We start from the raw sequence: 22,649 nt of genomic DNA on the forward strand, positions 1-22,649 counted from the left end.
AGCCCTTTACTATTAATACACTCCCAACTGTGTGGCCAAATTCTGCTCTAACTCCATTTCCAAGTTAACTGATGGTGGGTTGGATCTCAAATAGCAATGAGACAGAGTAAGGGAAAGAGATAGAAAGCTTAATGTCATGTTGGAGAGACAACAATCTCTCCCTCAATGTCTGCAAAATGAAGGAGTTGTTCACTAACTTCAGGAAGCAGAGTGGAGAAAACACCACTATCTGTAGCAATGGTGCTGAGGTGGAAATGGTCGAGAGCTTCAAGTTCTTCGGAGCAAGTATCACCAGCAATCTGTCCTGGTGTATCCGTGTGAAAGGAACGGTCAAGAAAGCACATCAACGCCTCTACTTCCTCAGAAGACTAAGGAAATTGGGCATGACCACAATGACTTTACCAATTTTTATAGGCACACTACAGAAAGCAACTGCTGTGCCCAAGACTGCAAAAAATTTCAGAGAATGCAGCCCAGCTTTTTATCCATTAATTCCATCTGTAGTTCCTGATGCCTTGAGAAAACAGCCAACATAATCAAAGATTCCTCCCACTTTGGTTATGCTCTTTTCCACCCTCCTGAAGATATAAAAGTTTGAAAGCAGGTACCAATAGATTCAAGAACAGCTTCTTCCCTGCTATTATCAGACTTTTGAATGGACCTCTTTCATGCTCTTTCATTGCCCCTTTGCTGGAACTGAACACAATATTCTACATTCTGTTCTATCACCCTAATGAAACTAAAAAAGATATGGTTTGCCGAGATAGTATGGAAAACAGTTATTTTCACTGTATCTCTGAGCACGTGACAATAATAAATCAAAAATATTTTTAAAATTTTGTAACAGGATTTGAGAGAGAAATTATCCTGAGGTTAGTGATTATATCAAAAAAAAACACAGCTGCCCAACTAAAAGTTAAATTAATAAGTGTTTTGGTACACACAATACATGTCAAAAACAGACTCCAGACTTCAAGTTGCATAATTCAATAACACCATGACTTGTCTGGTTGTTGTCTCATCTCGATTTTTCTGTTTGTATTCTGTAATCCTTCACTTCCTTACCAATCAAAAATCAAACTCACCTTCGAATAAATTTATATCCAAGCCTTCACTACTTTCTAGGGAAGAGAATTCCACATATTCTAAGAGTAAATAATCTCCTCATCTCTGTTTTCCTCTTGTTCTTCAACTTTGTTCTCTCGTTAAAACTCCTGCACAAATGGAAATATCCTCTAGTCTCCCCTTAAGCTCCTATATTTTTCAATAAGGTCACCCCTCATTCTTCTGAACGTCAATGGATATAGACCTAACCTATTCAACTATCCTCCATAAGATAACCCTTTCATCCCAGGAATGAGTGGTGTGAACCTTCTCTGAAATGCTTCTAAATGTATCTTTTACAAAAAATGAGATCAAGACTGTCCACAATATTCCAGATGTAGTCTCACCAAATTTCCCTACTTTAATATTGCTGTACCCTTGCAATAAATCACAATGGTCTAGTTTTCTTCATAGTCATTTGCTGTACTTGCATACTGACATCACATACCAGATATCTGGATTCCTGTGCATTTAAATTGTATACTGCATTTTGGTTCTTCTTACTAAAGTGAGCAAGTTCGCATTCACTTATCTTATACTCCATCTGCCAAGTTTTTTTCTCACTCATATAATCTATCTATATCACTTTGCAGACTCTCTGACTCCTGTTGAGAACTTACCAACCTATCATGTGCCATTAGCAAATTTAGCTACCATTTTGCTTCTCATTCCAAATTATTGATGTATGTTGTGAATAGTCAAGGACCTAGCAAGGATTCCTCTCGGACTCCTCAAATGATTTCTTGTCAACCCCAGAAAGACCTATTCATTCATACTTTCTGCTTACTGTTAACTAACCAGTCCTTTATCCATGCTAATATGTTACTCTGTACACCATGTGCTCTTATATTGTGCAGAATCCTTTGATCTGGCATCTTATTAAATGCATTTTGGAAATCTACCAGTGTCCCTCTATCTAATGTGGACGTTACTTCACCAAACACTAATAGATTAGTTCAACAGGCTTCCACTTTCACAAAGCCATGTTGGCATTGCCTGATCAAATCGTGACTTTCTAAACATCATGCAATATCCTTTTCAATAATAAATTCTAGCACCTTCCTCATAACAAATATTTGACTAATTGACATATAACTCCTTAATTTCTGCCTTCCTCTTATCTTATATAAGGTTGTCATATTTGAACTGGGAGCCTTTCATTATGTCAGGAAGATGTGAAGAAGCTCTCTGGACTGTGGCCACTACCTTTCTTATTCTATGCCTTGTGCCCAGAATGTCAAGCATGTTCTTTACAAATGGAGATAAAAAGTGGACTTACCTTGCTGTGGTTTCACTTGCTACCACATTCTGTTCCATAAGACCATAAGATATAGGAGTGGAAATAAGGCCATTTGGCCCATCAAGTCCACTCAGCCATTCAACCATGGCTGATGGACATTTCAACACCACTAACTGCACTCTCCTCATAGCCCTTAATTACTTGCAAGATCAAGAATTTATCATTCTCTGCCTTGAAGACATTTAACATCCCGGCCTCCACTGTATTCCGTAGCAATGAATTCCACAGGCCCACCACTCCCTGGCTGAAGAAATGTCTCCTCATTTCTATTCTAAGTTGACTCCCTCTAATTCTAAGGCTGTCCCTATGGGTCCTAGTATCCTCACCTAACGGTCCCAGCATCCACCCTTTCTAAGCCTTGTAAGTTTCTATTAGATCTCCCCTCAACCTTCTCAACTCTAATGAATACAATCCCAGGATCCTCAGCTGTTCATCATATGTTAGGACTACCATTCTAGGGATCATCCGTGTGAATCTCCGCTGGACACACTCCAGTGCCACTATGTCCTTCCTGAAGTGTGGGGCCCAGAATTGGACACAGTATTCTAAATGGGGCCTAACTAGAGCTTTATAAAGTCTCAGTAGCACATCACTGCTTTTATATTCCAATCCTCTTGAGATAAATGACAACATTACATTTGCTTTCTTAACCACGGACTCAACCTGCAAGTCAACCTTTAGAGAATCCTGGACTAGCACCCCCATATCCCTTTGTACTTTGGCTTTATCGATTTTCTCACCGTTAAGAAAATAGTTCATGCCTGCATTCTTTTTCCAAAGTGCAAGACCTCGCATTTGCTCACGTTGAATTTCATCAGCCATTTCTTGGACCACTCTCCTAAATTGTCTAAATCTTTCTGCAGCCTCCCCACCTCCTCAGAACTACCTGCCTGTCTGCCTAACTTCCTATTGTCGGCGAACTTCGCCAGAATACCCCCAGACCCCTCATCCAGATCATTACTATATAAAGTGAAAACTGTGGCCCGAGCACTGAACCCTTCTTCGCTGTCCACTACACATCCAACTTTGGTGTCATCTGCAAACTTACTAACTATACCTCTTATGCTCGCATCCAAATCATTTATGTAAGTGACAAAAAGTAGAGGACCCAGCACCGATTCTTGTGGCACTCAACTGGTCACAGGTCTCCAGTCTGAAAAACAACCATCTATCACCACCCTCTGTCTTCTACCTTTGAGCCAGTTCCGTATCCAAATGGCTAGTTCTCCCTGTATTCCATGAGGTCTAACCTTGCTAACCAATCTCCCATGGGGAATCTTATCAAATGCCTAACTAAAGTCTAGATAGATCACATCCACCACTCTGCCCTCATCAATCCTCTTTGTTACTTCTTCAAAAAATGGAATCAGGTTTGTATATCGCCTGGCACTCGCACATCCTCCCCAGGTCAGCCGTGTCAGTGAATGTGAAGAGTACGTTTCAGCATAGGCTGAATGAATCAACCCAGTGCCTGGCCTGCGCAGAGCTAACCCAACAGCCACTTCTGCAAGAAGCATAGGAAAGGCTCCATGCACAGAGAATAAAGCTAGCTGGAAAATGGGCACACTCCTCTCCCAAAACAAGGGGATATCGTCAGGGACCCATTAATTTTAATCAGAAACTCAGTGCCGGTGTACAAAGGTCAGATCTGGGCTGTGAACACGTCCCAAACCTGAATGCTGACAGAGTCCCAAGTAGGTACTTGTAGTCAATTGTATCAAATGCTTTCTCCTGATCGAGTTTCGGGAAGACTCTTGATAGCCAAGTCCTCTAGGAAAAATGGATAAAGTCCTGGACCAGAGGAATGTCTTCGTGGATCCTCCAGCCTGGGACCATGTATGATTTTTTAGGGTGGAACTAGCCCCTCTTAATGTAATTAGGAAGGGAAAAATTGATGTTTTATTTGAATCCACTTAAATAGGCACATGTATCCATTGCTCTATAAATGATTGCAATGCTTTTTGCATAATTGGTTCAACTTTTCGTGTAAAACTGGGGTCATGCATGGAATGACTATTCTCAAAATAAAATGTGATTTTCATTTCCATTGATTCCAATTGTCTAATGGGAAATCATTATGCAATGATTTTATGTGCCAAAGTTGAAAATCTATCCTATTATTCACAACAATCAATTTAAGTAATTGTTACTACCATGTATCAAGAGATTAATCAAATAAAAAGGTGGGGAAAGCTACCTTTCTTTACCTTGCCTGATGCTAATTATATTACTTTTGAAACACATTTCAGACAAAAAAGATTCTCTTCAATGTACAAGTCGAATATCAGATCCTGAACCTTGCTATGAACGAGGTAAATAAAAATGTTTATATTAGTACTTTTAATTACAAGTGATTAATAGACAAACTCTTTATTTACAATTCTCAAGGAGGCAATGATTTCTTTAGATGTACAGTTGACTAGATATTTGCATACATTTGATGTCTGTTCTACAAGTGGATGGTCCAGGTGCTTTCATTTTGCCATTCAATATTTAAGGAGGGGTGGTATGGAAAAACAACAGGAAGGGAAAAAGAGAGTAAGCTATGAAGATTGTTTTTAGCAATCCTTTTATGTCCCCTACGCACAATGATAAATATCTACTTCAAGTATAGGCCAGATGTGGTCTTACCCATAACTTTGTCCACATATTTGTGTCACTTTGTCCTGCAAATAAGAAGGAAGTATTTTCTAGTAACCTATTATCAAAATTTTGTGGCTTGTGTAGCATCATTCCAGGACCAATTCATGATCTGATTCAGTCAATAATCTTTTCCTCTTTGTTCTTCAAAACAAATGATTTGTGTGAAAATATGAAGTAGCAAACAAACAAGAAAGATTATATGAGGATGTACATATGAAGGTGAGGATCTAAAATCTGCCAGGAGTAACCATTTTGTGCAAGCTTTTATTAACCAGAAAATGGCTTCAGTCTGCAAATTAACACTGTTTTTAAAATGGCTTACCAAACCTGCTAAAGGCTGCATTCCTGCCTTGCTGACCTACCTGAATCAAAAGATAAAGCAGACAATGGAACCTTCACAGTATGGAATAAATAAGCTGGATAGGACATTAGAATTCATCCCAGCTAACCTTGAAATGCAAGCGAGAAGAGATAAATGTGTAGTAAAGAACTTTGTTTCCCAGGAAATATCATGGGGTTAACCTGCTGTCCATTATGTGATTTTATTACCCTTTATTGGATTTACTCTGCAATTAAGGCTGTACTATTTCTTAAGAAACATATAAAAATTGCCTTTCTTCTAAATGGAATTGTGCAGTTTCTCCAAGGAACACAGAAGCTTTTAACCTCTGTGTTGCTGGACAAACCTGTACCCAGCGTCATAATAAAATGTGAAATCTCGCTGAAGCAGACCATATTCCTGTTGATTATTTGATCATTCACGGAACTGAGAAACCCCTCCCCGGGGGTTGAAATCTTCAAATGTACAGGTATGTGATAGATCACATAGCAATGGGATGAAAGGAAAATAATCCAGACAGTTAAATGTGCAGATTGTGACAGTAGCTGTAAGGAGAAATGTGGTATGATCATGGTATACAAGAGATGAGTATATTGTTGGGGGGGGGGGGTGGGGGGGTGCAGCAAGTCTGAAGAATGCATAGCTACCGAAATCAAGGTTGAATTCTGGCCCTCCAAACTCAACAGACTCCCTGTCATGATGATATAACATATCGACTATTGATGTTAAAATTCCATCATACAAATTCATACCTGGGACTTTAAATGAAATTGTTTCCAAAAATGGATCCAAAAACCTGATTTAAAATTGACATAGGTATCTCCTGACTGCACAAATGGCCAGATTTCATGAAACCAACACAGATTGGACAAAAAAATAGCTGGAATCTTCAAACAGGAGTTACAAACCAGGCAGGTACAGGGAAATTCTGAACATGAACATTTTATTTTCGATGCTCACACCTCCAGAGCCAGTACTAGACTGACTCCCCAGCTCCACGCTTTGCAAGTTACCTGACCAATTCTCTTAAAGGACAACCCCAACTTTGTATGTAACATCCCCCACCTGGACACAAATAAAAATGTCCACATCTATCTAATGTGCATAATTGAGAATTTTTCACCAGTAGATAGGGAATACACAAATAGGTTTACAGGCAATTCCATCTGCAGAATCCATTGCAAGTTGATTTGCATGCAAGTCAGAACACGATAAAGGACAATATAAAAGTATGATGAAGGGCTTTTGCCCGAAACGTCGATTTTCCTGCTTCTCGGATGTTGCCTGACTTGCTGTGCTTTTCCAGCAACACTTTGATCTAAACACTGGTTTCCAGCATCTGCAAGTCCTCACTTTTGCCCAATATAAAAGTAGTCATTTGTAAGTGCAGGAATCTTAAATTGGATTTTTAAAATTATACTCCTGTATGGGGTTACTTTCATAAATATGATGCTCATAAGTTGGATGTTCAAATATCAGGGATGCCTTGTACATTTCAAATTGTTGTTTCAGAGAAGGAGAAATGAATTTTTCCCTGCAGAATTGAGATAAGCTGAAAAAACTCTCTTTCTCCGCACCCAAATTAACTTACGTTTTAAAAGGAAGTAAATTAGCCAGGCCTTCTTAAATTAACAAAAAGAGTGAATTTATTAATTAATAAGCACAAATGAATTTGTGATACAACACAAATACCACAGATTTATATATCAGGTGATCTAGGTAAAAACAATGAATGCAGATGCTGGAAACCAAATTCTGGATTAGTGGTGCTGGAAAAGCACAGCTGTTCAGACAGCATCCGAGGAGCAGTAAAATCAACGTTTGGGGCAAAAGCCCTTCATCAGTAATACAGGCAGAGTGCCTGAAGGGTGGAGAGATAAATGAGAGGAGGGTGGGGAGTGGGAAGAAAGTAGCATAGAAAACAATAGGTGAGTGGGAGAGGGGATGAAGGTGATAGGTCAGGGAGGAGAGGGTGGAGTGGATAAGTGGAAAAGAAGATAGGCAGGTAGGACAAGTCATGGGGACAGTGCTGAGCTGGAAGTTTGGAACTGGGGTGAAGTGGGGGAAGGGGAAATGAGGAAACTGTTGAAGTCCACATTGATGCTCTGGGGTTGAAGTATTTCGAGGTGGAAGATGAGGCGTTCTCCCTCCCGGCGTCAGGTGGTGAGGGAGCGGCGGTGAAGGAGGTCCAGGACCTCCATGTCCTCGGCAGAGTGGGAGGGGGAGTTGAAATATTGGGCCACAGGGCGGTGTGGTTGATTGGTGCGAGTGTCCCAGAGATATTCCCTAAAGCGCTCTGCTAGGAGGCGTCCAGTCTCCCCAATGTAGAGGAGACCGCATCGGGAGCAACGGATACAATAAATGATATTGGTGGATGTGCAGGTAAAACTTTGATGAATGTGGAAGGCTCCTTTAGGGCATTGGATGGAGGTGAGCGAGGAGGTGTGGACACAGGTTTTCCAATTCCTGCAGTGGCAGGGGAAGGTGTCAGGATGGGAGGGTGGGTTGGAGGGGGCCGTGGACCTGACCAGATAGTCACAGAGGGAACGGTCTTTGCGGAAGGCGGAAAGGGGTGGGGAGGGAAATGTATCCCTGGTGGTGGGGTCCATGTGGAGGTGGCGGAAATGTCGGCGGATGATTTGGTTTATGCAAAGGTTGGTAGGGTGGAAGGTGAGCACCAGGGGCGTTCTGTCCTTGTTATGGTTGGAGGGATGGGTTCTGAGGGCGGAGGTGCGGGATGTGGACGAGATGCGTTGGAGGGCATCTTTAACCACGTGGGAAGGGAAATTGCGGTCTCTAAAGAAGGAGATATCAGGTGATCTGTTTCTGAATTAGTCATGAAGAGCAGGAAAAGCAATGTTGGAGCTATTACTAGCCATGGCTCAGCAAGGAAGTTAAAAATAATATAAAGACAAAATCAGAAATATGTGATATTACAAAGGCAAATGGGATGTTTGAAGATATGGAAGCTTTTAAAAGAACAAAGAAAAAAATCATAAAAGTGCAAAGGTAAGTTATTAAGGAAAATTAGCACAAAATATTAAAATGCATTATAAAAGCTTCTGTTAAGATACAAATGAAGTAGCTAAAGTGAATGTCGGCCTCTTCAAGGAGTTACTATTGGGGCACACAGAAAAGACAGAGTCACAAATCAATATAATGCTTCAATTTTCAAGGTGTAAGACCCTAGTCTGATATAAAAAATAGATAATAGAAATTGTAGAAAGGGAGGAACTTAGAACAAGAAGCAAGAAAGAGAATAAGTACTGAGCAGATTATTGGGATTGAAGGCAGACAAGTCCTCATGACCTAATAAGCCTACATTCTAGGGTCTTAAAGGAAGTGGCTGCAGAGAAAGTGGATCCTTTGGTTATAATATTTCAAAATTCCCTGGATGCAGGAAGAGTTCCAGTGGATTGGAAAAATGTTAATATAACATTGATATTCAAAAAGGGAGGGAGGCAGAACATAGGAAACTACAGACCAGTTAGTTTGACATATTGTTGGGAAATTGTTAGAACTCATTACTAAGGAAGTAATAAACAGGGTATTTGGGAAGTCAAAATACAATCCATGAGAGTCATCATTTTTTTTAATAAAGATTAAATCGTGTTTGACTAATTTGCTGGAATTCTTGAAGATGGAACAAGCAATATGGATAATGGGGATCCTGTAGGAGTAGTATAGCTGGACCACCAGGAGATAAGGGGCCATATAAAGGTTAATGTACAAGCTAAGATCACAAAGGGTAAGGATAATTTATTAGCCCAGATAGAGGATTGGCTAACCAATAGAAAGCAGAGAGGCAGCTGAAGTCCAATGTGAATAAGAGTGAAGTTATCTATTTTGGTTAGAGGAATAGAAATGCAACTTAATGTCTAATTGGAGAGAAACTTCAGAGTGCTAAGTGCAGAGGGATCTGGCTGCCTGTGCATGAAATCGGAGAAAATTATGTAGATGCTGCAGGTAATAAGGAAAGCAAATGGAATTTTAGCATTTATTATAAAAGGAATAAAGAACTAGGGAAGTCTTGTTGCAATTGTGCAAGGCATTCATGAGACTACACCTGCAGTATTGGGTCAAGAGTCTGTTGGTGCAATTCTATTTCATCCTGTGACTGCAGGTGATGTGAAGAAAACCTTTGCAAGGTCATCCTCAGGTTACCATTAACTCCTGAAATATTTTAGATATGCAATTTAAGCCCCAATCCAACTGATGTTGATGGACAGACCATGCTGGGTGAAGAATTGGGTCAAACCCACCAAAACTGTAGTAACGGAAATGATCCTCAGGGCAACAGCTCCTGGAAAACAGTTAATCATAATAATAAAGATATACTGGTCACTGCTTTCATTTAGGGTAATGGTTCCAATGGAATAAGAGGTGCAGATTTTATTCCAGATCAGTTTTTCCCATAACATAGCACATATGCCAGATCTGCAAATCTTACTACATTCTTGTAGAGGTGTGGCAGGTAAAATTTTTGGCTAATGTATATGCCTAGCCATCAGAATGTCAGGTACCTTATTTATGAATCTGTGAATCCATTTCCTCAACAGGAGCTCATTTTTCATTTACTAGCATTTGGGATGTGCTTCTGCTTCAGCTTTGGTGTTACCAGTCTTCATTAATGTTTTTAACCTCAAGTCGGCTTGTAGGTATGCTGCCAAAGAAGTTCCATTTATTGCCTCCACAGGATCTTCTATACTCCCAAAATGGTTTTGGATAACAGGACCTGAGGGTCTTCTGCTTACAGTGGGACCTTGGATTCCTCTGCTCAAGCTTGTCTATCCATAGACCACATGACCACAGTCAAGAAAATTGCCAGATACTTTCTTCTGCAGCTATTCTGACCTCAGTGGGCTTCTCCAAGTTTGCCAGTGATCTTGTTAGGACATTGACCTACTCCTCACCAATCACATTTGTAGGCAAACTAGGCATGACTCCCACAGTCATTGGTCCTGACAAAAGGTCACATTCCTGATGTATCGGATAAAAGGGATTGGGCAAGTATCCTGCTTCAAACCTTTTTAACAGCATTTTAAGCACATATTGTGCTCTCCAGTAGGATGATCATACCTTTTCTCAGCAACAGTGTTTGGCTGGTCTCAGTATCACTAGAAAGATGAAAAAACTGCAGATACTGGAATCCAAAGTAGACAGACAGGAGGCTGGAAAAATACAGCAAGCCAGGCAGCATCAGGAGGTAGAGAATTCGACATTTCAGGTGTTACCCTTCTGTAAACCCCAGTCCTGAAGAAGGGTTACACCCAAACGTCAACTTCTCCACCACCTAATGCTGCCTGGCTTGCTGCTTTCTTCCAGCCTCCTGCCTGTCTACTCAGTATCACGAAAGACTAGCTTGCCTCACTCCGTGGCCTCCCTTCCTTTAGTTGCAAAAACCCAATCTGTCTCAACAATTGGTTAAACTGCATCTGCATTTTCTAGAGTGCCTGTGCCGGGATTTGCAGCTGCAGTCAGAGCCATAGCCAGGTCAGTTATGCTGTCTGACTTATTCCCATTCTCTGCATGAGGTGTATATGCCTAAATAAATCCGACTGATTTCTCCTGTAGCTTCAAGTAGTTGATGTAGACATGCCCAATATTTCAGCAGTTAAGATGGGCAGGCTTCTTAGAGACTGAGTCATACAATGCAGGAAATGCCCTTTGGCCCATCACGTCTGCACCGGCAATAACTACCACTAAAGGCACGCTAATCCCAATTTCCAGCACTTGTCCCATATCTATGAATGTTATGATATTTCAAATACTCATCTAAATATGTTTTAAAAGGTTGTAAGGTTTCTGGCCTCCACTACCTTCCCAGGCAGTGCATTCCAGATTCTTACCATCCTGAGTGAAAAAGAATTTCCTTAATTGTCCTCTGAATCTCCTGCCCCTTACTGAAAAACTATGTCCCCTCATGATTAGCCTTTCAAATAAGGCGAACAGCTGCTCCCTACCTTCCCTATCTATACCCCTTAATCTTATACACCTTAATCATGTCCTCCTTCAGCCTCCTCTGCTGTAAAGAAAACAATCTAAACCTATATAGTCATCCTGGGAAACTCATCCATACCCCCTCTAATGCTATCACATTCTTGCTCTAGTGAGGTGACTGGAACTGCACACAGTACTCCAGCTGTAGCCTAAGCAATGCTCTAAGCAAATCCCACATTACCTCCTTGCTGTTATACTCTATGCCACAACTGATGAAAGTCAGTGTGCTCGATGCCTTCTTAACTATCCTATTCATGTGCTCTGCCAACTTCAGGGAACTGTGAGTAATTACCCAAGATCCCTCTGTTCCTGTAAGCTACCCTGTGTCTTGCAATTCATCAATTATTCTCCCATCTTGTTGCTTCTTCCAAAGTGTAACACCATGTACTCGTCAGGGTTAAATACCATCTGCCATTGCTCTGCCCACCTGACTAACCCATCGATATCTTCCTGTAACCTGCAATCATTTTCACTGTTAGCTACCCTACCAATCTCTGTGTCAATGTTTAACATTCCCCCAGATTTTCATCTGTACCATTTATGTATATAACAAACAATAAGGGCCCCAATGTATACCACTGGACACTAGCCTCCAGTCACTCAAGCAGCCTTTTGCCACTACCCTTTGTGTCCTATTACTGAAGCCAGTTTCTGATCTATCTGAATTTCATGTGCTTTAACCTTCTCAATCAGAACCTTGTCAAAATGTTTGCTAAGATACATATAAACGATATCAACTGTACTTCCCTATCCACACATGATCACCTTTTCAAAGAATTCTGGCAAATCTTCGGCATGACTTCTCTCTGACAAAGCTATGCTGAGTAATGCTAATTAACTATTGCTTTTCCAAGTGGATATTAATTCTCTCCTTTTAAATTTCTTCTATTTTCTTTACCTCTGACATGAGACTAATTTTCTGATTCATCTCTACCACCTTCTTTGAAAAGTGGAACGACATTAGCCAATTTCCAGTCCTCTGGAACTTCCCCAGGGGCCAGGCAGAAATTGAAAATTTGTATCAGAGCCTGCAATTTCCTGCTTTGCATCCCACAGCAGCCTGGGTTGCAGTTTATCTGCTCAGGAGATTTGTCCATTTTTATTCCCATCAGAATGTGTGGTACCTTCCCATTTACTTTGTGAAACTGTGCAAGATCCTCCCAGTCCCTTCTCCTGAATTCCATACCTACATTCTCCATTCCCAGCATGAAGACCGAAGAGAAGCATTCATTTAACACTCTTTAATTATCCTGAACAGATTGCACCCTTGGGCCCTAATGAATCCTACTCTTTTACTGGTTAATTTCTTCCATTTAATATATTTATAAAATATTTTGGGATCCTCTCTAACCCTGTTCACAAGCCCCCTTTCTGTTCTAATTGCTTTCTTTAGTTCCCTCTTGCATTTCTTGTGTTCCTCAAGGGTTGCAGCTGAATTGTTCCCTTTGTACTTGCTAAACGCCTTTCTCCACTTCCTCATCCAGTCCTAAATTGCCCTAGATCATTTGTTCATGTCCCATTTTCCCCCAAAACAGTCCCAGTGATCCAGGAATTTAAAACTCCCACTCTTGCGCCAAGTTTGAGCCATGCATTCCCATTTCTATACACGCCAGCTCATGGCCACAGTGATTATGACCATTGATGCCCCATTTTTTAATCTACTGCCTAGCTCCCTGAATTCTTGATTCAGGACCTGATTCATCACTCTGCTCATATTGTTGGAACTAATATATATCACTTCCTCAAATTCATTACCCTCCCATTTCAGGATGCCCTGCAGCCATTCAGTAACATTCCAGACCCTTTCACCAGGTAGGCAACACACCAACCTGGAGTTATGTCTTCGGCCACAGAAATACCTGCCTGCTCCCCAACTAAAGAATCTTAAAGATATAATTATTGATCTTGCTTTCTTCTTCTTCCCTTCTGTACCATATCATTGAGCCATTTGGCTCTGACTGCACTCTGATGAACCAGCACTCTCATCACCTTCCAAAATGGAATACCAGTTAATGAGCAGGACTCTTGCATCACCTGCCTGGGAGGGTCACTCATTCTCTTCTTTCCTCTACTCCCTTGAGCTGCTGTGTGACCACCTCTCTAAACATGCTATCCAGTAATTCTCAGCCTTGCAGGTGGGTCTGTGTCTCCAGCTGCTTCTCAAGCTTTGAAATCTGGAGCTCCAGATTCTTGGCCTCATCTTTCAGCTCAAGAACCTTGTCTTGATGAGGGTTCCTAGTATTTTCCTCACACCTATAAGTACTCTGTATTCTATCACTTTCTCCTTCTGTCCTTTCCAGTTGATGAGATAGGATTTCATCTGGAACAAGTTTGTGTGTAATCAGCTTAATCAACCATTGTGGTTTCTTGCATTTAACTGGTCACTGTAATCTTATTGGGAGAGATTTTGAGATTTTGAATTCATGGGAAATTATTTTGTGGATTTTTTTTTGTTTTAAGTGCCCTTGCCCTTAAGCCTTTCAAATCCAGATATGTCTGCCCAGGCCATTTCATGAAGGTATGGAATTTTTGATGGTGTAGCTCTGGCACTAACTGGTACAAACTTGAGAGTATTTACTGCCTTTGGTCAGTAACGCTTAACCTCAAACAAGAAGTAGTAATTCTCATGCACTTTCCTCAAAGCATGCTCTGCAGCAATAATGACTAAAGGCTAGACTAGCCACTTTTGCCATCTGCTCAACAGGGAAGAATGCTTCCACCTTTACCTCCTCAAACTTAGAGGTTAAATGAGCAACCTACGTTACATTAGATTAGATTACATTAGATTAGATTAGATTAGATTACTTACAGTGTGGAAACAGGCCCTTCGGCCCAACAAGTCCACACCGACCCGCCGAAGCGTAACCCACCCATACCCCTACATTTACCCCTTTTACCTAACACTACGGGCAATTTAGCATGGCGAATTCACCTGACTTGCACATCTTTGGAGTGTGGGAGGAAACCGGAGCACCCGGAGGAAACCCACGCAGACACGGGGAGAACGTGCAAACTCCACACAGTCAGTCGCCTGAGGCGGGAATTGAACCCGGGTCTCTGGCGCTGCGAGGCAGCAGTGCTAACCACTGTGCCTCCACCCTCAGGTTTGCCCCACTGATATCTTCATGTGTCAGAGTAGGGTTTTTGCTCCTCAGCTCATGTTTTAGTTCAAATTCCTTTCCTTTCAATCTTTTCCTGAATCATTTGCTCTTTGTTCTTTCCTTGAGTGATGGAACTTTTAATTCCTCAGAGGTTTGCCGGGATCACGGAGGCATTGAATGCAGCCATTTCTATACTGCAGAAATGCAAGGTCAAGAAAGCCTTTTTACAGTTTTCTACTTTAAAATTCATTTCAAAAGCTGACAATTCCTTTTGTTTTGTTTGCGGGTTCAAATCACAGCAAGAGCCCCCCCATTTGTTATGATCAGACCCTAGGTGAGGTTCGCGAATTTGTTAAGATCTAATAAATATTCACAGCACTTTGATTTTGTGACCCATGGTCAAGGCAATTGCAAAAGGCTAGTATCTAGTACAGCTAGTAATTAGGAAAGTTAATAAAATGTTATTAATTATTGCGAGGGAGTTGCATGCAAAAGTCAGGAGCTTATGCTTCACTTATACAGGGCACTGGTGAGAACACATCTATCGCAATATGTACAATATTGTCTGTTTATTTAAGGCAGGATATGAATACATTGCAACCACTTCAGATAAAGTTTAGTAGAATAATACCAGAAGTGGCCAGTTGCCTTATGAAGAAACATTGGACAGGCAAGCTTGTGTCCGCTGGAATTTATGAGTAACGTGTTTTTATTGAAAGGTGTAAAATCCTGTGAGGTCTTGACAGGGTGTTTATGGAGAGAGTGTTTCCTGTTGTGGGAGACTCAGAGTTACTGTAATGGCTTCCCCATTGAAGTCAGAAGAGGAGATGTTTTGTTCTCTCAAGGTGTCTTAAGTCTTGGAAATGCTTTTCCTCACAAAGCAGTGGAAGCAGTGTCAATGAATTTTTTTAAGGCGAAGCTAGATGGATACTTAGTAAACACAGACAGATATGTGTAGTAGAATTTATTAATTACCAGATAAACCTTGATACTATTGAATGGCAGGGCAGCTTCGAAGGGGCATGTGGCCTATTCCTGTTCCTAAAGACGTGTGCATACTTGGGCATATGTGACTGCCTACAATGTTTGGAATTGCATCATAATATTTTTCTTAAATTGACAAGTGTTATACTCTTTTCTCAAATCAAAATTTTTTAATTACTTCCTTATTGTTTGAGGTGAATACATAAAAGTGCACTTTAATTGGGCAAAGTTGATCTTAGTTAAACCAGCATGTTGTTTTCATTTCAGATTTCAAGCATCTGTAGCATTTTGCTTTTATTTAAATAGTTATTGAAGTTCATGAAGTGAACTAAAATACAAAACCCACATAAAAGCAAAGAAGGAAACTTTTATAAACACTTTACATGATGCTAATTATACTACTTGTGAAACATGTTTCAGATACACGAGTTGCTCCGAGGAACAGATCAAGAATATCAGATCCTGAAGCTTACGAACACGAAGATAAATAAAAGTGTTATAAATTTTTGCTTTAAATTGTGTGACATTAATAAGCCATTAATGAGGATACAAGGGACAAAGAAAAGTAAGATGATTAGATTTGAAAAATAAATGTGGTTGTGGACTGCAACTTTGTAAATTCCTATGGCTCCTGTTAATAATTGCAGACATTTATTCCTCAATTAGATGTAGGTGTTTGTAAGTTTTCAGTGTACCAATTTGTACCAATTTCCTCCCTCACCCCACCGCACAAATATAAATGGAAGTGGGTTACTGGAGCCCTGGGGAGATTATTTGAGGATGTACATGCAAGACTAAGGTAAAGACTGTTGAGACAAATTGAAGACATATGGGAAGTGAGGAAATAAAATAAATGAGAAATTGTTGGAGATGCAGAATGTGACAGTGGTGACAGTTGGAAATGGATTGAAATAAGGTTGCATTTGATACAGCCTTGCTAAAAGAAAAGTTGAGTGTGCAGAGCTGCCTGAATGAAAATATGGCAAAGGACATTGTAATTGGGCAAGATTTAAAGCCACATGCTAAAAAAAACGTGACCACAAGGGGATGCTGAAATGAGGGGAAGTTGAGTTACCTCTTCTCACCTGGTCGTAATGCTCCATCAAGTGACTAGCCATATAGAAATCTGACTAGCACTGTAACTGCTTCTTTCTGGTCAAGATGGGTCGTGGAGTAGGATGATAATTTTAGTAGTAGGAGATCAATAGAATGTAGTTCATGAATCTGCATAAACAGTCACATACAGTATGTGTTTAGATCAGAGTGGTGCTGGAAAAGCACAACAGGTCAGGCAGCATCCTCTGATGCTGCCTGATCTGCTATGCTTTTCTGGCATGACTCTGATCTAAACTCTAGTTTCCAGCAATTGCAGTCCTCACTTTTGCCTACATACAGTATGTGGTAAACCATTTTGGCACGTATTCAGATCTGAGCCAATCTTTCTGGAAAAGTGGACGGTTTTTTTATAACATTGGGAAGTTTAATTTAGATAAATGTGAGATGTTGCATTTTGGAAAAGCAAATCTTAGCAGGACTAATACTCTTAAGGCTAAGGTCCCAGGGAGTGTTGCTGAACAAAGAGATGTGGAGTGCAGGTTCATAGCTCCTTGAAAGTGGAGTCGGAAATATATAGGATATTGAAGAAGGCGTTTGGTATGCTTTCTTTTATTGGTCAGAGTATTGAGTACAGGAGTTGGGAGGTCATGTTGCGGCTGTAAAGCCACATTTGGAATGTTGCATGCAATTCTGGTCTCCGTTCTATCTGGAGGATGTTGTGAAACTTGAAAGGGGGTTCAGAACAGATTTACAGGGATGTTGCCAGGATTGGAGGATTTGCGCTCTAGGGAGAGGCTAAATAGGCTGGGGCTGTTTTCCCAGAAGCGTCGGAGGCTGAGGGTTGAACTTATAGAGTTTATAAAATCATGAGGGCACGGATAGGATAAATAGAGAAAGTCCATTCCCTGGGGTGGACAAGTCCAGAACTAGAGGGCATAGGTTTAGGGTGTGAGGGGAAAGATATAAAAAGGACCTAAGGGGCAACATTTTCATGCAGATGGTTGCGCATGTATGGAATGAGCTGCCAGAGGAAGTGGTGGAGGCTAGTACAATTGCGGCATTTAAAAGGCATATGGATGGATATATGAATAGGAAGTATTTAGAGGGATATGGGCCAAGTGCTGGCAAATGGGACTGGATTACGTTAGGATATCTGGTTGGCATGGACGAGGTGGATTGAAGGGTCTGTTTCCGTGCTGTACATCGCAATGACTATGACTTTATTTCTGGAAAAGTGTAAAATAAGTGTGTATGGAATGACTATTCTTAATAATTACAATTAATTCAGTTTTTACTTAAAAAACTGATCTTCGTTGCTAGTATTTTCCCTAAGCAAAAAGTAAAAATCGATCCATTATTGACACTAAAAATAGGTAATGTTATTAATAAAAACAGAATGTTCTACTGTAACTGTCTCACAGCATCTGTAGAAAGAAAACAGAATCAACATTTTGAGTCCACGTCTTCGGAAGTGTCATACTAACCTCAAAACTTTAACTTTTTCTCTCTCCACAGCTGCTACCAGATCTACTGAGTTTTGCCAGCACTTTGTTTTCATTTCAGGTTTCCAGCATCAGCACTATTTTGCTTTTTATTTAAGTATTTCTTGAAGTTGACTGAGAAACTAAATCCAAATGAAAGTTACCAAGGATATCTTTATATACACTTTACATGCTAATTATACTTGTGAAACATGTTTCAGATACACGAGTTGCTCCGAGAAACAGATCAAGAATATCAGATCCTGAAGCTTCCGAACACGAAGGTAAATAAAACAGTGTTATACATTTTTGCTTTAAATTGTGTGTCATTAATAAGCCACCTCTTTTTTAATCAACTCAATAATTTTCATGGAGACACTGCTCTGTGTCCTTTATAATTGGAACTGGATGAGCATTGGAGAGCAGTACTTTCTCCTGCAAATTAATGCCTTCTCAGAGCAGTTTAATTTGTGATGCAGAATGTAGAGGGAAGGATACGAGTGACAGAGAAAAATAAGATAATTAGATTTGAAAAATAAATGTGCTTGTGGTCTGTAACTTTGTAAATTCCTATGGCTCCTGTTAATAATTGCAGACATTTATTCCTCAATTAGATGTAGGTGTTTGTAAGTTTTCAGTGTACCAATTTGTACCAGTTTCCTCCCCAACCCCACCACACAAAAATAAATGGAAGTGAGTTACTGGAGCCCTGGGGAGATTATTTGAGGATGTACATGTAAGACTAAGGTAAAGACTGTTGAATCAAATTGGAGTCATATGGGAAGTGAGGAAATAAAATAAATGAGAAATTGTTGGAGATGCAGAATGTGACAGTGGTGACAGTTGGAGATGAATTGAAATAAAGTTGCATTTGATACAGCCTTGTTAAAAGAAAGCTTGAGTGTGCAGAGCTGCCTGAATGAAAATATGGCAAAGAACATGGTAATTGGGCAAGATTTAAAGCCACATGCTAAAAAGAACGTGACCACAAGGGGATGCTGAAATGAGGGGAAGTTGAGTTACCTCTTTTCACCTGGTCATAATGCTCCATCAAGTGACTAGCCATATAGAAATCTAATAGATTAGATTACTTACAGTGTGGAAACAGGCCCTTCGGCCCAACAAGTCCACACCGACTCACCACCCACCCCCCTACACTTTTACTACAGGCAATTTAGCATGACCTGCACATTTTTGGATTGTGGGAGGAAACCAGAGCACCCGGAGGAAACCCACGCAGACATGGGGAGAATGTGCAAACTCTACACAGAGAGTCACCTGAAGCAGGAATTGAACCAAGGTCTCTAGCGCTGTGAGGCAGCAGTGCTAACCACTGTGCCACCATGCCGCACATAATCTGACTAGCACTGTAACTGCTTCTTCCTGGTCAAGATGGGTGGTAGAGTAAGACGATAATTTTAGTAGTAGGGAAACCAATAGAATGTGTTCACCATCTGCATAAAGAGGCACATACAGTATGTGCTCATTCAATTTGACATAAATTCAGATCTAAGCCAATGTTTCTGAAAAGGTGGAGGTTCTTTTGTAATATTGGAGAAGATATCTGGAGAAGTGTAAAACCAGTGCGTATGGACTGTGTATTCTTAAAATTACAATTAATTCCAGTTTTTTTAAAAGAAAATCATCTTCATTGCTAGTATTTTGCCTGAGCAAAAAAGTAAAAGTCAATCCAATATTGACACTAAAAATAATTAATATTATTAATAAAAACAAATGTGCTAGTGTAACTGTCTCACAGCATCTGTAGAAAGAAAAACAGAATCAATGATTTGAGTCCACGTCTTCAGAAGTGTCATACTGACCTCAAAATTTTAACTCTTTCTCTCTCCACAGTTACTACCAGATCTGCTGAGTTTCACCAACACTTTGCTTTCATTGCTGGTTTCCAGCATCAGCAGTATTTTACTTTTATTTATGTTAGTGAAGCAGACTGAGAAACTAAATCCAAATGAAAGCAAGCAAGGATACCTTTATATACAACTTACATGCTAATTATACTTTGAAACATGTTTCAGATACACGAGTTGCTCCGAGAAACAGATCTAGAATATCAGACCATGAAGCTTATGAACATGAAGGTAAATAAAAGTGCTATACATTTGTGCTTTAACTTGTGTGTTATTAATAAGCAATCTCTTTTCTAATCAACTCAATTATTTTCAAGAAGGTACTGCTCTGTGTCCTTTATAACTGCAACTGGATGAACATTGGAGAGCAGTACATTCTCTCTTGCCTTCTCAGAGCAGTTGAATTTGTGATGCAGGATTTAAAGGGAAGGTAGTAGGCAAAGGGAAAAAGTGGATTCGATTTGAAACGTAATTGTGGCCTGCAACTTTGTAAATTCATGTGCCCTGTAAACGACTCCAAGCACCTACTCCTTGATTAGAGACAGGTGTTCATTAGTTCTGTGTGTACCAGTTTGTACTACACAAAGAAAAAACAGGTGCCCTGGGGAGATTATTTGAAGATGTACATGTAAGGCTAGGGTAAAACTGTTGGAGACAAAATGGAGAGACATGGGAGGTGAGGAAATCAGTAAACAACTATTGGAGGTGCAGAATGTGACATCAGTGGCAAGTGAAGATGGATTGAAATAAGGTTTACACGAGACACTCCTAGAAACACACACATGCACACACTTCTATAGACCCATACACTCACGCAGACCCTCCCTCGTACACAAGCTCTCTCTCATACGCTCACACATAGACTCCCACACTCACACAAGCACCCTCTCACAGATTTATACCCCTTTACACTCACACTCACATACATATACATGCTCTCTCACAGACACTCATACCTCCCCCCACCCCCCCACACGAGCACACCCACATATAAGTTTGTGGGGTGAATTTGTATTTGCAGAATTACATTTTATTTTGCTCTAAAATTGCTTAAAGCCATGTCAAGATTCTGTAAATCCCTTTTTTAGATTAGAATCAGTCTGAACATTGGGGCACAGACAGCCTCACACGGGGCACCTCACACCTTCAATGCACTATCTGGGCCAACATGGCACCTATTGTTAAAGTTCACTTGAGAATGTAACTTTAAGAAAGTTCTGAAACCAACATGCCCATTCTAAAAGATGAGGGACTTAATAAACAGTCCAGATCTTTTTCAATACATAATTTCAGTTACATCACACTGTAAATTTTTGCTATAAATTCTGTGTCCTGCGATCTTATACTCCACAACCACCTGATGAAGGAGCAATGCTCTGAAAACTAGTGCTTCCAAATAAACCTGTTGGACTATAGCCTGGTGTTATGTGATTTTTAACTTTGTACACCCCAGTCCAAACTGGCACCTTCAAATCATGAAATAAGATTGCATTCATTAGAGACATGTCAAAAAAAAAGGAGAGAACACTTGAGTGTGCAGAGTTACCGAAATTAAAATGCAGATCTGGTTCTCCTCACCTCAATACTTTCTCATCAGGTGAGCAGCAAATTAGTTGCCGGGGTTGTACATGCAATTCATTCTTAAATCAAATGAAGAAAGCTTATCAATAGGGCTAGTCCTTTCATCACTTAAAAACAAACAAGGGCCATAAATCCTAATTGCCATACAAGTGTGTCATAACATGCCTAAGCAGTTGACGTTAGGATATGCACCGGCCTCACCACATCCTCATCACACATCACTTGCAGTTAACCACTTTGGAGTGTGCCAACACCTTGCATTGAAATGCTGCTGCCATGCTGTTTGCACACAAGGACAGGTCCCCATTGATACCACATTGATTCAGGTGGCAACTTCTGACTGGCAGGGTCTGGTGCCATGAACTTCACATGGTGGTCCTGTGAAATAAAAGGACCCTTGTCCACCATCCCATACATTCAGGTATCTGGGATATCTGACATAATGAGATGAACAGAGGAGAATTGTATGAGATAATCGGAGAAACCGTCCTTGAAACTCCCAAAAATTGACATTTAGCCAGGATTTGGCAAAAGACAACCCAGCAAGAGTACATTCACCCCAGTTCTCACATCTGTTCAGCAAACTAATCTTAATGCAAAGAGTTGGGATATTTAAAAATAAATTTTCATATAAAACTGTTATTGTGGATGATACATTCATTCTCAAAAATATCTAATTTTCATTGGAATTAATTTTTTCATTGTTTAATAATGGGTAATGGTCTTTGTTGCTCATTTTATTGGAATGGGCAACCAGAGAAAGTGGTTGAGGCAGGTACAATAGCATCATTTAAAAAAACATTTAGATAGGTACATGGATGGGAGGTGTTTAGAGGGATATTGACCAAATGAGAGCAATTATTGTATGACTGTATCCCTGAGTGACAAGTTAGAACTCTAATAAGTCACATTTATCAAGCAACTGTATTAGCAGTTGTTTTCATTGAGAGATTTGACAAAAATAGAGATAAGCTATGTTTCTGTGACTTACCTGATACTAGTTAACTTACAATGGAAACATATTTCAACTGCAGAAGGTACTCCTGCATGGAGTTAGAGTATCAAATCCTAACCCTTATGACCAAAAAGGTACAAAAACGTGTAGATTTTGTTGCCTATTTCTAATTTGTAATCGACTTAGTTATATTTAAGGAGCTATTGCTCTGTGTCCTTCTCATGTGCCGTTGGATG

General features: G+C 40.2%; 1 protein-coding gene across 1 annotated transcript in view; it reads left to right on the forward strand.

Moving 5' to 3' along the window:
- The window catches only part of LOC122562603 (uncharacterized), a 269,073-nt gene that overhangs the window by 13,166 nt on the left and 233,258 nt on the right, over nucleotides 1-22,649 (forward strand). The window contains exons 4-6 of the mRNA XM_087999793.1: nucleotides 4,654-4,716; nucleotides 18,231-18,293; nucleotides 20,046-20,108. The gene's annotated coding sequence lies outside the window, so the exon portion shown is untranslated. The remainder of the gene's footprint in view (nucleotides 1-4,653; nucleotides 4,717-18,230; nucleotides 18,294-20,045; nucleotides 20,109-22,649) is intronic.

This window comes from Chiloscyllium plagiosum, unplaced genomic scaffold, assembly GCF_037043375.1.
Source record: "Chiloscyllium plagiosum isolate Xiang-an unplaced genomic scaffold, Cpla_swu_hap1 HiC_scaffold_24, whole genome shotgun sequence".
Lineage (NCBI taxonomy): Eukaryota > Metazoa > Chordata > Chondrichthyes > Orectolobiformes > Hemiscylliidae > Chiloscyllium > Chiloscyllium plagiosum.